Source organism: Macadamia integrifolia, chromosome 5, assembly GCF_013358625.1.
Source record: "Macadamia integrifolia cultivar HAES 741 chromosome 5, SCU_Mint_v3, whole genome shotgun sequence".
In the NCBI taxonomy this organism is placed as follows: Eukaryota; Viridiplantae; Streptophyta; class Magnoliopsida; order Proteales; family Proteaceae; genus Macadamia; species Macadamia integrifolia.
Window position 1 is genome coordinate 36,000,884 of NC_056561.1, and position 13,607 is coordinate 36,014,490.

At 38.3% G+C, this 13,607-nt stretch overlaps 1 long non-coding RNA gene across 1 annotated transcript; it reads right to left on the reverse strand.

Moving 5' to 3' along the window:
- Window positions 1–12,315: 12,315 nt before the first annotated feature.
- On the reverse strand, window positions 12,316–13,459 carry LOC122078360. The gene is made up of 2 exons (XR_006140050.1): window positions 12,919–13,459; window positions 12,316–12,831 (listed from the first exon to the last, which is right to left on the reverse strand). It is a non-coding gene; the product is annotated as an uncharacterized LOC122078360 (long non-coding RNA).
- Between the last annotated feature and the right edge of the window lie 148 nt (window positions 13,460–13,607).

Below are 13,607 nucleotides of genomic sequence, written 5' to 3' on the forward strand. Positions count from 1 at the left end.
ATTATGATAGACCCACCATTATATAGTTAATATGTATCAAACCAATCCTTATGTGGACACATGTGATATAAACATCCAGAATCTAAAATCCAAGAATCAAAAGGTTGATTCTTACCTGATGATATAGAGAGTACATCTCCATCATCTCCATCTGAACTATCAATCACGCTAGCTTCCTTAGATGCATTATCTACACATTTCTTCTTCAATTCTGCCTTTCTTTTCAAGCACTTTCCCTTTAGATGACCTTCCTTTTTGCAATAGTAACAACAGACCTTTGTCTTTGCCCCTTTTGATATCAATCTATTCTTCCCAGATCCCTTCTGATTTGACCTCCCTCTTTCCTGCTCCTTATCACCTCTGAAAAGACCTTCTCCTTGAGATTTCGTACAGCTAGACTTCTTCCTTGTATCATTGGACATGAGGGTAGTTGTGAGTTCATCCGTCTCAAGGGTCTCCTTTCTGTACAAGAGAGTCATTACTAGGTGATCATAGATTCTAGTAGCAATGATAACAGTAGTAATGCTTTGTCTTCATCCTCGATCTTAACCTTTAGGTTACAAGTTTTTTACGATTTGATTGAACATGTTAAGATGTTTAAATAGATCTGTACCTTCCTCCATTTGTAGAGAGTACAATTACTTCTTTACAAACAACTTATTCATTAAGGACTTCATCATGTAGATACTTTCAGGTTTCGTCCATAACTGCGTTGTAGATTCGATACCCACAATATATTGTAAGGCATCATCAAATAGATTCAATCGAATAGTGCTTATGCATTTTCCTCTATCTCTTTCCAATCTTTATCAATAATTTTTACAGCTTTCTTTGACTCCCCTAATAACATTTTCGCCAAACCCTATTATATCAGAAAATCCTTCATTCTTTGACGCCAGAGGGTAAAATTGTTCTTTCCTTCCCTGCCATCGTGATAGTAAACCCTAAAATGATGCAGAAGACAATGGAAAAATTAGAACAAATAATGCACAGAGATTTATGAGGTTCAACAAGATTGCCTATATCCTCGATGAGATGAGATCCTGCTTCACTATCAATGGAGAATAGGGTTACAACGCTCATCCTCACACCACTCAGTATTGCTTGTATTACAAAGAAAGAAACTCTCGCTACAAATTATATAGTAAACAAACCCTAATCCAAAAAGTACGAAACCATCATCCTACCTGTTGAGGCACCTGCATTGGTACTCTCTAGATTAAACTATGACGGAATACAAGACATCATACACCAACACCTCTTCCATTCTCCAGCTCTCAAATCCACTATGCATGTGGTTTAATATGAGCCTACTCCACATTACTCCCTCAACTAGACTTGTTACTTGTTGTAGTTCCCTTCCTAATGTTCAACATGCATTCTGTTAACACAAAGGAATTGGTTTCGTATTGTATTCGGCTTTCTTTACAATGTAGGGGGAAGAGAGCTATATACAGATTTACTTTGTGCAATATACAAGGAATCTGATGTACAATAGAGAAAGATCTAAGAACGTGAGTTAGAGATAAGACGGTAATCTCAAAGTACCGAATATTGGGAGAGCAGATCTTCAACTTGTAACTTAGAAATTGAAAAATGTAGATTCTAGTCCTTTTGTTAGTGTCTTTGCTGGTTGATCAGTGGTGGAGATAAATTAGATTGACAATTGACACCTGGCAATCTTGTCACGGATAAAGTGAATCAATTTTTACATGCTTTGTGTGAGCATGAAACATAGAGCTGGCAAGAGATAAGTGGAGCTAATATAGTCACACCATAAATGGATGGCGGTTGAGAAAATGGAATACTAAGCTTGTGATAGAATGACTCAAGCCAAGTGAATTCAGCAGAGGCATCAATATATATGCTTTGTACTCTAACTAAGTTGATGAATACACAAATGTCTTTTAGTTGTAAGATGCCCAAGATATAAGGTTAGTGCCTAGAAAAATTGCATAATCGCCTGTTAATTTGCAATCATCAGAGTTTCCTTCCCAATAAACATCTGAGAAAGCCCGTAGTTAAGGATTGGAGGACTAGTCAATGAGTGAGAGCTAGTATGTTTTAGTTAACATATTATACATTCGACAAGCACCCAATGATCCTCTGTGGAGGCATGCATGAACTGACATGCATGATTCATTACAATGTCACGTCCAAGCATGTGAGAGTAATGTATTTATAGGATCGAAGGCAAGACAAGAGGGGGGAGTTGAAGTTGCCTAATGAATAAAAATAAATTTAAATCTTTCCAAGGGCCCCAAAGTACTAAGGCTATTGGTCATCTTCTTTTTGCTACGATGTTTTCATTTTATGAATGCTTCTATCAGGTGTGTCAGGAATCAAAATTCTTTCTTAGCTAAATATAAAGATTATTCAAGTCAAAAAATTAATCTTGAGAAAAGTAAGTTGTTTTTTTAGGAACATCCATCCATCTAGGAGATAGAGATTATCTGATGTCCTGGGAGTTTTGATTCATAAATTTCCCACTCACTATCTTGGGGTGGAAATTTTTAAAGGGAGGGTTAAGAAGGAGCCTATGTTATCTATGAAAATTTTTATAGGTCGGATGGCTGGATCAAAGGGAAATCTCTTATCTATAGTAGGGAGAGTGAAATTGGTCTAGTTTATGGTTTCTAGGATTCTCACTTATAATTTTTCGCTGTCCCTCTCTTATTAAAGTTATGGAGAAGTGGATTAAGAATTTTATTTGTATATGTCAGGTGGTCACTAGACTCACTTCTAAAGGAATTATGTTGAAATGGGATGTAGTATACAAATTGAAATTTGAAGCGTGGCTTAGGATTCAAAAGCTTTGAGACAAGAGCCAAACTCTTTTATGTAAATTGGTTTGGCACATAATGGACAAGTCTGCCCCTGCTGATGGTAATGCCAAAGGTAGGGGGTTTTTAACTTTGCTTCTTCTGTTTTAGTTTTTGATTGGGCTGAATCTCTGTATTTTCTTTGTTCTTTGCCCTTTTTTAACATTTAGCAAAAAAAAAAAAAAGTAGTTGCTCTATGAAGGAGTATAAGCCCTCTTCGATAGGGCCAAGGGTTAGAAGGTTGTGGTTGTGGGGACTTTGAAGCCCAGAAGGAGAGATGTATTGTGGACAATGATAACAATATAAAATTGTAGAGGTATGAGTGGTTGGATTGAAGAAATGTTAGAGTTAGATCCATGCGAAACTTCCTATCAAATTTTCAGTGGAACTATCTTGAGGTTACTGATTGATATCTGCAATGCTACAATATCTATTCAAGTTCCTTCTTATCATTTTGGAGAACAAATGTGCTTGGAACTTATCCTTTACGGGTCTGTTCCATGTTATTAGTGCGTGGATCTAAAACTCAAATCAGGCTAGATCGGTATTGGCCTTGACCGATCCATTATTGATCCACTAGTCTATCACTAATCTACTTCAGTTAGGGATGTCAATTGGTCGGTTTGGTTTGGTTTCAATTGGCATGAATCGGTTTCGGTCTAGGAATGAGGGAGACCAAAATCAATCCGTTAAGAAACTTCAGTTTTCAGTCAATTTTGGTTTCGGTCCGATTTGGTATCGTTTTTTTTTCGGTTTTTCAATATTGGGTTGATACTGGTTTAGATCAGTTTATTATTGGGCTTGAACCATAATAAAATCTTACATTTATAACTTGTAGTGACAAAATTTGACCAAAAAAACACTTTAAATTTATGATTAAATCATAGTTTATCATTGAAAAGGAAAGATAACTAATTTGAAACCAATGGATAACAAATTAATAAGAAGATAACTAATACTGAAATAAAAAAATGAACTATTATCCAATAATTCATTTAACTATCCAACTAGTTTTGTATAGTGAACAAGGAAATCAATGGAAGCATTAGTACAATTTACAAATCAATTTCTCTGTTCATAACCTCATATTCAATGATTTGCAACAATTCCTTACAATAAAAAATATTCTTACTAATATTGTAAAAAGTGGATAGTCAATTCACCAATTTATAATCTCATAATCATTTATTTTTTTATCGGTTTTATTCAGTTTGGTTATTGGTCGATTTGGTTTGGATCATTTTCAGCCAGTCCCAACATACTTCAGTTCAAAACCAATCCAATAAGGATCGATTTGGTTCGGTTTGGATTTTTTCGATCGGTTTTATCGATTCAGGCTAGGTTTTGACACCCCTAACTTCAATGGTGGAAACCCAAAGCGCAAGCTCTGGCTTTGAAAGGGGCATAGTTAACAAGTGTATTGCTTATTACATACAACCTATGGATGGAGAGGAATGCAGAGAATTAAGGTAAAAGAAGATTTGCAAGACATATCTTTAGGATGGTTTTGAGGGATTTAAGGGAGGTGAATGTCAATATAAAGGTGCAGTTAGATTTGTTTTAGATCTTATGTATACAAGAAGACTTGATTGCCAATTATGCCGAGCCCTCCAAATGTTATTTTAGAAAAAACATCAAAGAAAATGATTAAAAAAAAAAAAGATTTGCACGGGACAGTGATTTAATGAGGTTTACACACTGTTGCAATGTGCTATATCTTCGGACGAAGAAGAAGTTGATTCACTATATTGAAAGAAAAATTACAATGGAAATCTCTCAAGAAGACCCAAATCTCACAAAGCTTGCTCAAGAAGACTATAGTACATATATATTGTAATACCCTACTTCTTAAACCGGGTCTGATTACACGGTTGACCCGGTTTAACCATACAGGACCCGAACCGGAGAGAGTTAAAGCGGGATCCTTATGGACTATGATGGCAAAGGTGACCTTAAACATCGGCTGGCCTGACAAGTCCGAGCCAGTGCCAAAAGAGACGGGTGTACCCAAGCCGTGTACATGCACCTATCACAAGGCCATGTACAGCCAAAGCCGGTATGTAGCCGTATATTAAGGCACATACGTATATTACATCGTATGCCAAGAGTGAGATTCATGCCGAGGGCTGAATTCTGTCAAAATCTCAAGTTTTGGCCCTCAGGTGGGCGGACAGGTGGGCGCATCCACCCACCTGAGTGACCCACCCATGTGAATACTTAGTTATTTTAAGAAGTATATATAGCATTTATGTTTTCTTTTCTTTTCAGATTTATGACACTCGTACGTTGGTGAGAAGAGTAAAGAGGAGAGAGAAAAGAAGGGAAAGAAGAGGAGAAGAGAAGGAAGAGGAAGAAGAGATGGATTTCAGTGGCGTCGAGGCTTGATCTTCCCATTCCGACACCGGAAGAGTGATCTCTAACACTAGATCTACATTTAGAGGTGAGCAAAGGCTGGGTTCCTTAAGCTTTCATCATACTCAAGTAAAAACCTTGATTTGGGTAGGGTTTCTTGAGATCTTGTAAATCCCCCTTGAAATGATGAATCTAAGGTTTAATAGATGATTTATGTGTTGATTTTGAAGGATTTGAAGAAGGGTTTCCATGGATTGCAAGAGCATTAGGTGATTGGAAGTGATTTTGGGGTTTTGAAGGTGTTCTTGAGCAAAGAAGGTAAGATGGCTTCCCATTCCTTAAATCTAACCTAGATCTAGGTTAGAACCATCTTATGAGACCTTGAATGAGTGACGAATGGGTTTGGAAAAGCCCCATTTGAATCCCCAAGGATTGGGGGAAGTTTGGGAAGAAATAGCAGTTTCCCGCCAAGACAGGTGGGCCAAACCGGTGAGCCATTTGGCCCGCCTGTGGGCACCCGCCTGAGAGGGCAGGACCCTCGGGCCCAACCGGCAGGCCAAAACCGGCTGGCGGGCCACCCTGCCCGCCAGTCTTAGCAGGACCTTCGGGCCCAACCGACGGGCCAGACCGGTGGGTCGACCGATGGGCCGACCTACCCATCGGTCCAAACCGGTGGGTCTGACTGGTGGGTCAGACAGGTGGGCTGTCCGACCCACCCGAGAGGCTCCAAACGTGATTTTTACGTCCGATTGGACCCAAAACGGACGTGTGACATTCTTTTAGGATTCTAAACATGATATTGTCATTGGATCGTATTAATCTTGATTCCAAAATGGTGAAATACCAACCCCGCTCACTCATGATAGGTTCACCAAATCTCACGCTTCTCGCACCGGATCTCACCCGTACCGAGCGTGAGTCCTTGTACACTACAGGTAAGTGGGGAGAGGACGTTTGGCCTTGTTTCAAGGCATTGTTTGGCATGTATTTAAATTGTATCTAGACTAGCCATGTGATCATGCAAATGTTATGTAGATTAGTCATCCTCACATTGTTGTGCCATGGGTGCTGTGTGTATTTTCTAAATGCCAAGTGATGATATGCTTATGTGATGAATGTTGACATCATTATGCATGATGCATTAATAAACTAGATGCCGTAGTTGGCTTGGAAACGAGTGCATTGGTGGCCCGTGGTATGGGACGCGATGATACTATGCGATCATACTATTGTCATATGGGAGCATGCGGTTTAGGATAATCATTTTCCCGTGCTACGACCCTTCCCAATAGGGGTTAAGGTGTTGGGTTATCATTTGGGGGAGAAACAGTGGTCACAGTTGTTGGGTCACTGTGGCGGTTAGACATTACGCCCGACTGGTCATTAGGACAGTCAGCAACCCTGGTGGTATATTCAAGAGGGCCAATCGTACTGCTTTTAAATTCTGGAGTTAGCACCTTTAATTTCCGTCATTTATTTTATGTTGAGAGCCGGTGGTCGAAATGTTTTTACTTTTCAGAGTACTCACGGTGGGCCTTCTCCGACAGCCCTATGGGCGTATCGCTGGATGGAGTTTGCAGCTCGTACCCGGAGTATATGCGCACTGTGGTTGTAGTAGCACTAAACCAAAGACTTAGTAATGTTGCTTAGGTGGATGTGATTTAAAATGTAATGCATAACATTTAATGCATATGGTTGTGATTTGTTGTGTGGACTGCTATGTGGTCCATCTTTCCACTTACTGAGCTAGTGAGCTCATCCCACGTGTGCACCTCTTTTAGATGATTTTGTAGGTCATCCATCTGAAGAGCACGGGGTGGGTCCCACGGTTGAGTTCCCTGAAGAGGACTGGTGAGTCCCTGAGGAGTTAGAGCACGGCACTGATTGCTTGTGCGAGAGTTGTGCTGCGGGACTGCAGTTCTGATATCGAGCTGAGCTCCACTTTTGATGCCAAGCTGAGCTCTACCTTGTGATGTCGAGCTGGGCTCAAGCTTTGATACCGAGCTGAGCTCTAAGCTTTGATGCCGAGCCGAGCTGTACACTCTGATTTTTGATGATTCCTTTTGTGTACTTGATATGTGAATTGTACTTTTATTGTGTAAATAACATGCCTTCGGGCCCATATGTATTTAACTATTGTATCACAATTCGGATATCAAGTATTATAGGAATATTCACAGGTAAACTAAGTCTTCAAACTGATGAGCTCTTTCTTAGTTGTGTGTATGTTGTGGTGGAATACTGTATCAGATGATCCTGACAGGTTTGGGTTAACCGGTGTTAACCCTGTCACTGGCCCGGTTCTGTCTGAACGGGGTGTGACATATATACTCCTTTAAGTCGGGTTAATCCATCGGGTCGTGCCTAGTCGGGTCATACTATAAAGCCATCGCACCCCCATACGAGATCAATGATAGGATGTGGGCTTGGGCCAGCCCTTTGCTACCCTCACAGACCTCAGAAAAAAAAATCCCATTATGGTCACCACCAAATTTTGTTGGAGTTGGTCAGTCTTCAAAATGGTCAAGAATTCGAGACAAACATAACATATTATCTCTGAAAATTGTTATAATTTGGCAATCATTGGGGGGGGGTGAATTAATGAGTCTAATTTCAATCCCTGAATTTCCTCGCATGTTGACTTGGCAAACCTTGTCAAGGTTTGTACATAGTCGTATGCACACTCAGCCTTTCATAGGTACTTCCAAGTGTGCACACCCATTCCATATTCCACGCAATTCAATAGTATGCAATACAAACAAAGAACATACCCACAACACAGGGATATTTACGAGGTTAAAAAAAATGCCTACATTACTGGAGAAGTGCCTATAAGGGCTTTGTACCTACTCAATACACTACTTTAACTGTACCTACAATTGAGAGCACTCATACCTAATTTTCTCAACTTATAGTTGAGATGGTAAACGCAGTGCCGATACAAATTGTAGTACCCACTATAATTGAGTACCCACTCCTAATGCTTAGCACTCACTAAGCGCACAGTACAAAATACACAATGCCATATAGTCAAGCTCTGCCTAACATGTACACATCAATGATCAATCTACTACAGCTAGCAGGCATTCAATATAACAAACAACATATGTCAATCGACCAGTTGTCTATGATGATCTGGGAACCTCCAATGATCACTGGAATCTCTAACTTTGAACTTGGTTCTTCATGTGTTTGTTGATAAGTTTGATGCTCACAAAGACCTCTTCATTTGTCTTTGAGCTCTTCAGTACACCAAAGAAACCCTCAAGCTCTCTTTTCTCTCACTTTCTCTTCTTTCCTTGCTTTGGAATCAATTTTCCATTAATATGGCTCAACTTTAATGGATTAAAAACCCTTCACTTCAAGCATTGAAGCTCATTCAATGTTCAACCGAGAAGGGGGGCTTTCTTCACCAAAATTACAACCTTCACTCTTTTAAAATCTCTTTTGCTTCCATTAGATAGAGCACGAAATTATGAAGAATTTACATTTGGCTCCAGAGATAGAAAGTTATGACCTCCCAAAGTTGGGATAACAAGAATAACTCAGATGGAATCCTTCCAAGGTGGCGTGGAGAGTGAATCGTGGCCGTTGATTTCACATCAAAACACGCTTTTAATATCAGCCGTTGGATGTTGATAATGGCCTTTAAACAGTGGCCGTATATCAGGAATTGTCGCTGATGCAAGCTGATGCAGGCTGTCAGCGCTTACATCAGCAACAACTCATTGTCGTAATCCCATTCGCTGCCTCAGCATAAAGCCCAGAAGCTTGTCGGCTCCTCTATTAAAGCTCCATTTAATAATAGCCGTTAGATCGGCTTCTTTTGATTTAGATATAATCAGATCTAAGTAATAAGCATCTTTAGCGCTAGTGTATGCATGCGTGCCATACACCAAACACTTGTTGATCCGCTGTAGAACCAGATTATCACAAACAAAACGCTAGACCACTCAGGAGAGTCGGAATAGCATCTTCCCAGCATGTTTTAGCACAATATAGAGTGATCCATTGGATCAGGACCTGGGCTACGTGGCACCACCATCGCCATCGATCAAGGATCTCAGAACCATTCATACTAACACTAAGCCCCTCTGACCTCAGAAATACATTCTGAAAACCCCCATAGACATATTTTTAGTAATTGCACAAAAAACCCTTCAATCCAAACTTAAATTTCTAAAACCCCCACCCAACACCAAGAGGTTTAATTTGGCCAATTCTGGTTTGGAATTTCTAGACCAATCTCGTGAAAATTGCCATAAATTTTTCATACGCCTTACGATAGAGTCAAAACGAAAAGGGTAATGATTAGACTCGATGCTCTATAACTTTCTAGAAGACCCGATTATCAGACTCATTCATGAAAAAGGCCAAATTGCCCCTGAAACTTGTGGATGCCATACTTCCTCATACGGAATCGAAACGGGATGAAATCAGATACTTTGGAAAAAATGAATTTTTTCCCAAGGTTACATGGAGGATTTGTCTTTCAGAAAAATAATTGTCAATACCAAAAATACCTTTGAATGCCAAATAAGCCAATTTTGCCTATGGATGCCATAACTTCTTCATACAATATTGAAATGGGAGAAATCAGGTGTATTGGAAAGAATAAATTATGCTCGAGATTTTGCATGAGGAACATCTTCCATAAAAATTATTTTCATTGCCAAAAACTCCCTCGAGCGTAAATAGGCCAAATTTACCAGATTTGACCTGGAATTCTGCATCACCCATCTTATCGGAGAGATTGAATGCTGCCACGTCACCATTTCGGCCATGTCACCCAAATTGACTACATCATCGCTGCCTGTGATCGAGGTTGCCAATAAGGACAACCAGAAAACAACAAATTTTTAGTATAACACTAGATCCAAAGTGAATTGAGTTAAATGTTAATGGGTATTCCTTAGGAAATCCAGGGAGAACTAGTGTGGATGGTACTTTGAGATCACTTCAGAAGGGTAGTTTCTTCTTTCAAATATGTTTTTTTGCGAAAGAACTGATTTTGAAGTAGAGTTTGCTGGTATTATAAGCGGGTTATTGAAAGCTATGGAATTGGGTGTGCAAAATTATGGATAGAAAATAATTCTTCAGACATGGTCGTCTCAGTTCAAGCAAGGTGATTCCCTAGTCTCTGTTGCAAGTTTGGATTTTCTTGTAACCCTTTTATCTTCGATCATGTGGAAAATCTTGTACTATCATAGGGAAGCCAACCCTATAGCTGATTTCCTTGTTGGGGGCAACTAAGCTTGGAGTTTCTTCCCCTATGGTTGAATTTCCTTTTCAGTTTAAAAAGGAATTGATGATTGATGCTCAGTGTAGACCTAGATTTTTGTTTTCTAGGTAATATTTTTTTGTTGGTGGAGATTGATTTTCATCTATTGATAGCAATAACATAGGTGGGGTCTTCAATCTTCTTGTGATTTTAATTGTCTGGGAATGTCCATACAGTAAATTTCCTGTATCTACATTTTTGTTTTCCCTCCTATGCTTCATTTGGTTATAAGGATGGGAAGAAAAATTTTAAAACTTGAAAAAAAAAACCTTTTTAATTATTACCCCATGTGTTTACATCGGTAACTCCAAATCATTTAATATTTGATTATTAAATTTCACTTTACTATGCATCCAAACCTCTTTTGGTTTAAAACTAAAATGAACATTATAAGTAATATTTGTCATTACTAAATATAGTAAGAAATTTAAGTAGTTTATGTAACCACACAAGGTAATGATTACAAAAGTTATTTTTTTAGTTTTGAAAAAAATTCACTTCCCTTCCCTTTAATTTCCCTTAAAACCAAATATAGCCTTAACACATACTGATCTTTTACCCAAAAAGAAAAAAGAAAAAAGAAAAAAAAAAGGTGAAAAAGTAGAATTGTTTTTTTCAACTAAAGAAAATAAGATGAAAATTGTTGATCCCGACCAAAAATTTCCTCATTGATGAAAGAGAGAATCAATAAGATTTTTGGTATCAAAACCACCATTATTTGGCTAAATGTGAGGGAGCTTGCCATTTCGAATGTTGATGGACACTTGGACCATTTGTTCATACCAAAGAGTGAAGCAAGTTTCAATTCTTAGCTAAACAAGACGTAGAGAAGGTGCTTGCAAAGAAAAACATAGCCAAAATGTGGTGGATCTTGAAGGTGATGTGTGCGATATAATCTTCAAGTTTTGGACATAGTAAATCAATATATGGTTTCAGGTAAATCAATATATGGTTTCAGGTGGTAGCAAGGAACAATTTGCAATTACGTGAATTGTTGCAAGTATGAGTTCTCAGGTGTTGGGACAAGCCTTGTTTTTCTATCAATAAAAGACAAAGAGTAGAATTAGTCAAGGATGGTGGTGCGCACCGTAGTAGGTAGCAATATCAATAGGTCTTAGACTCATTTGTAATTACCAAAAACAACCCTTTTGATAATTCTTTTCCAATGTTTGTGTTGTTTTTTTATTGGTGGTATCTGAATTTCGTTTCCTCACTGTTCACTCTAATATTTATTTATTTTTGGATAGGGTAATCGATTATTCACTCAATTTAGGATTCACCTAAAAAGAGAAAAAAAATTATAGATTGCATAAATTTTCATTCTACCTTTTATAATTTTTGGGAGAGGGTTCTGTAAAAGGCAGCGTAGCTTTTGCAGCAACATAAGGACCAATGGGAGTGCATGTGGAAGAATCAATAGCGATGGAATTTCACATTTCATGTGGAGCATGGTGATCATTTCACCCTCTCATATGCTTCGGCACAAAGAACACACTGGCTTTCAAGGTTCTTTTTCTCATAATTTTTTTAGATTAAATTAAGTTGATTTAAGAGTTTGGGATTCTTGATGCATTGCACTTATTGATGAATTTTCCCTTTTGTTTATTAAATTCTACATGTATTCTCTTGATTACTTGGTGGAATGTAACATAGATTTATATATATATATATATATATATATATATATATGGATATGGATATAGATATATACATCGTGCAAATCTCTATTTTATTCTATTTTTAAGAATTTATGTCTTTTTTTTTTTGGGTAACGTAAGATTTATGCCTTCTAGGACTTAAGAATATAAATAAACAACCATACACATATGAAGCAATAAACAATTATAAATGAACTACCAATAGACATAAGTAAATATTAAAATTGAAAAACAGGACGCCAAAACAAGTTCTATCACTGAAAACACCAATTATGTTGGCTGAATCAATGGATTTAAACAAGCAGTCACACCCAAATCAAAGGGTTAAGCAAACCAAAATCTGACCAACCTTTATTCGACTCGCTTGTTTCTGTAGAAGGTGGGTCTACTGGCAACCACCCTCTTACTTAAAAACCATGAATGCAATCCACAAGCATCAAGGATACTTGAGTGATTAGGCTAGGTCAAATTAAAACACGAAAGGAACATGTTCCAAACCTCCGCCATGAATCTGCACTCTAAGGAAAGATGCATCACCGTTTCCTCACCCTTCAAGCAAAAAGAGCACTGAGAGGGGAGGGTGACACCCTTGGCTTTGATCTGTTCATTGGTGGGCAGCTTACCATTCATAAGCCTCCAAGCAAAGATTTTTTTGTCTTGGCTGAAGCTTAGATCCCCAAATCAATGAAGTAGTGGAGAAAATCCCTGAAGGAGAGCACTTCCAAAAATAACGATCTTCAATGTAGGATGAAGGACGGATTTGTTTAATCATACTAAAAATATTTTTCATAAGGCTAGAAGATACCTCAGGAAGGTTCTACTGGTTATCTGTGATGACATTGGTGACCTCAAGCTTTGATTCAGAAAAGGCCTCTTCTCCCATATTTAGATGCTCCATAATAGAAGAATCCCCAATCCAGTTATTCTTTCAAAAATTAATATTGTTGCCATTTCCCACAATCCACATTTCTTTGTTAGATATAAATTTCTACACTCTTCTGATGCTTGGCCCAATAGAAGAAGTGTATGATTTTTCGAGTAACACAAATGCACCAAGGTTAACATAATTCTTATTCGAGAAGATGGGGTTCAAAGCAACATGAACAATATCAATAGGCTTCTCATCCCAAGAATGTTTGCAGAGACATACTTTCCTTACCTGAAGATTGCCAAAGACAAATACAAGAAAGAGACCCTTGTGTCCTTCGATCACCAGAACATTGCATGGTATCATGAAATATGAGTTCTGTAAATCTAACCAGACCTATGTTCTCACTAAGGGGTGGAGGGCTCTTGTCAACCAGTACCAATTGCGACCCAACTTTATGGTTTGTTTCTACCAACTTGACTAGTACCTGGATAAGAAGCACTATTGCATCCGATATGTTGTCCAAGTGCTGACTAAGACTATAGTTTGTTTGGCCAAGATTGCCATTACTTGTGCCTTGATGAGATCAATAACCACAATTCAACCAATGTCAATGGTGGCTATGG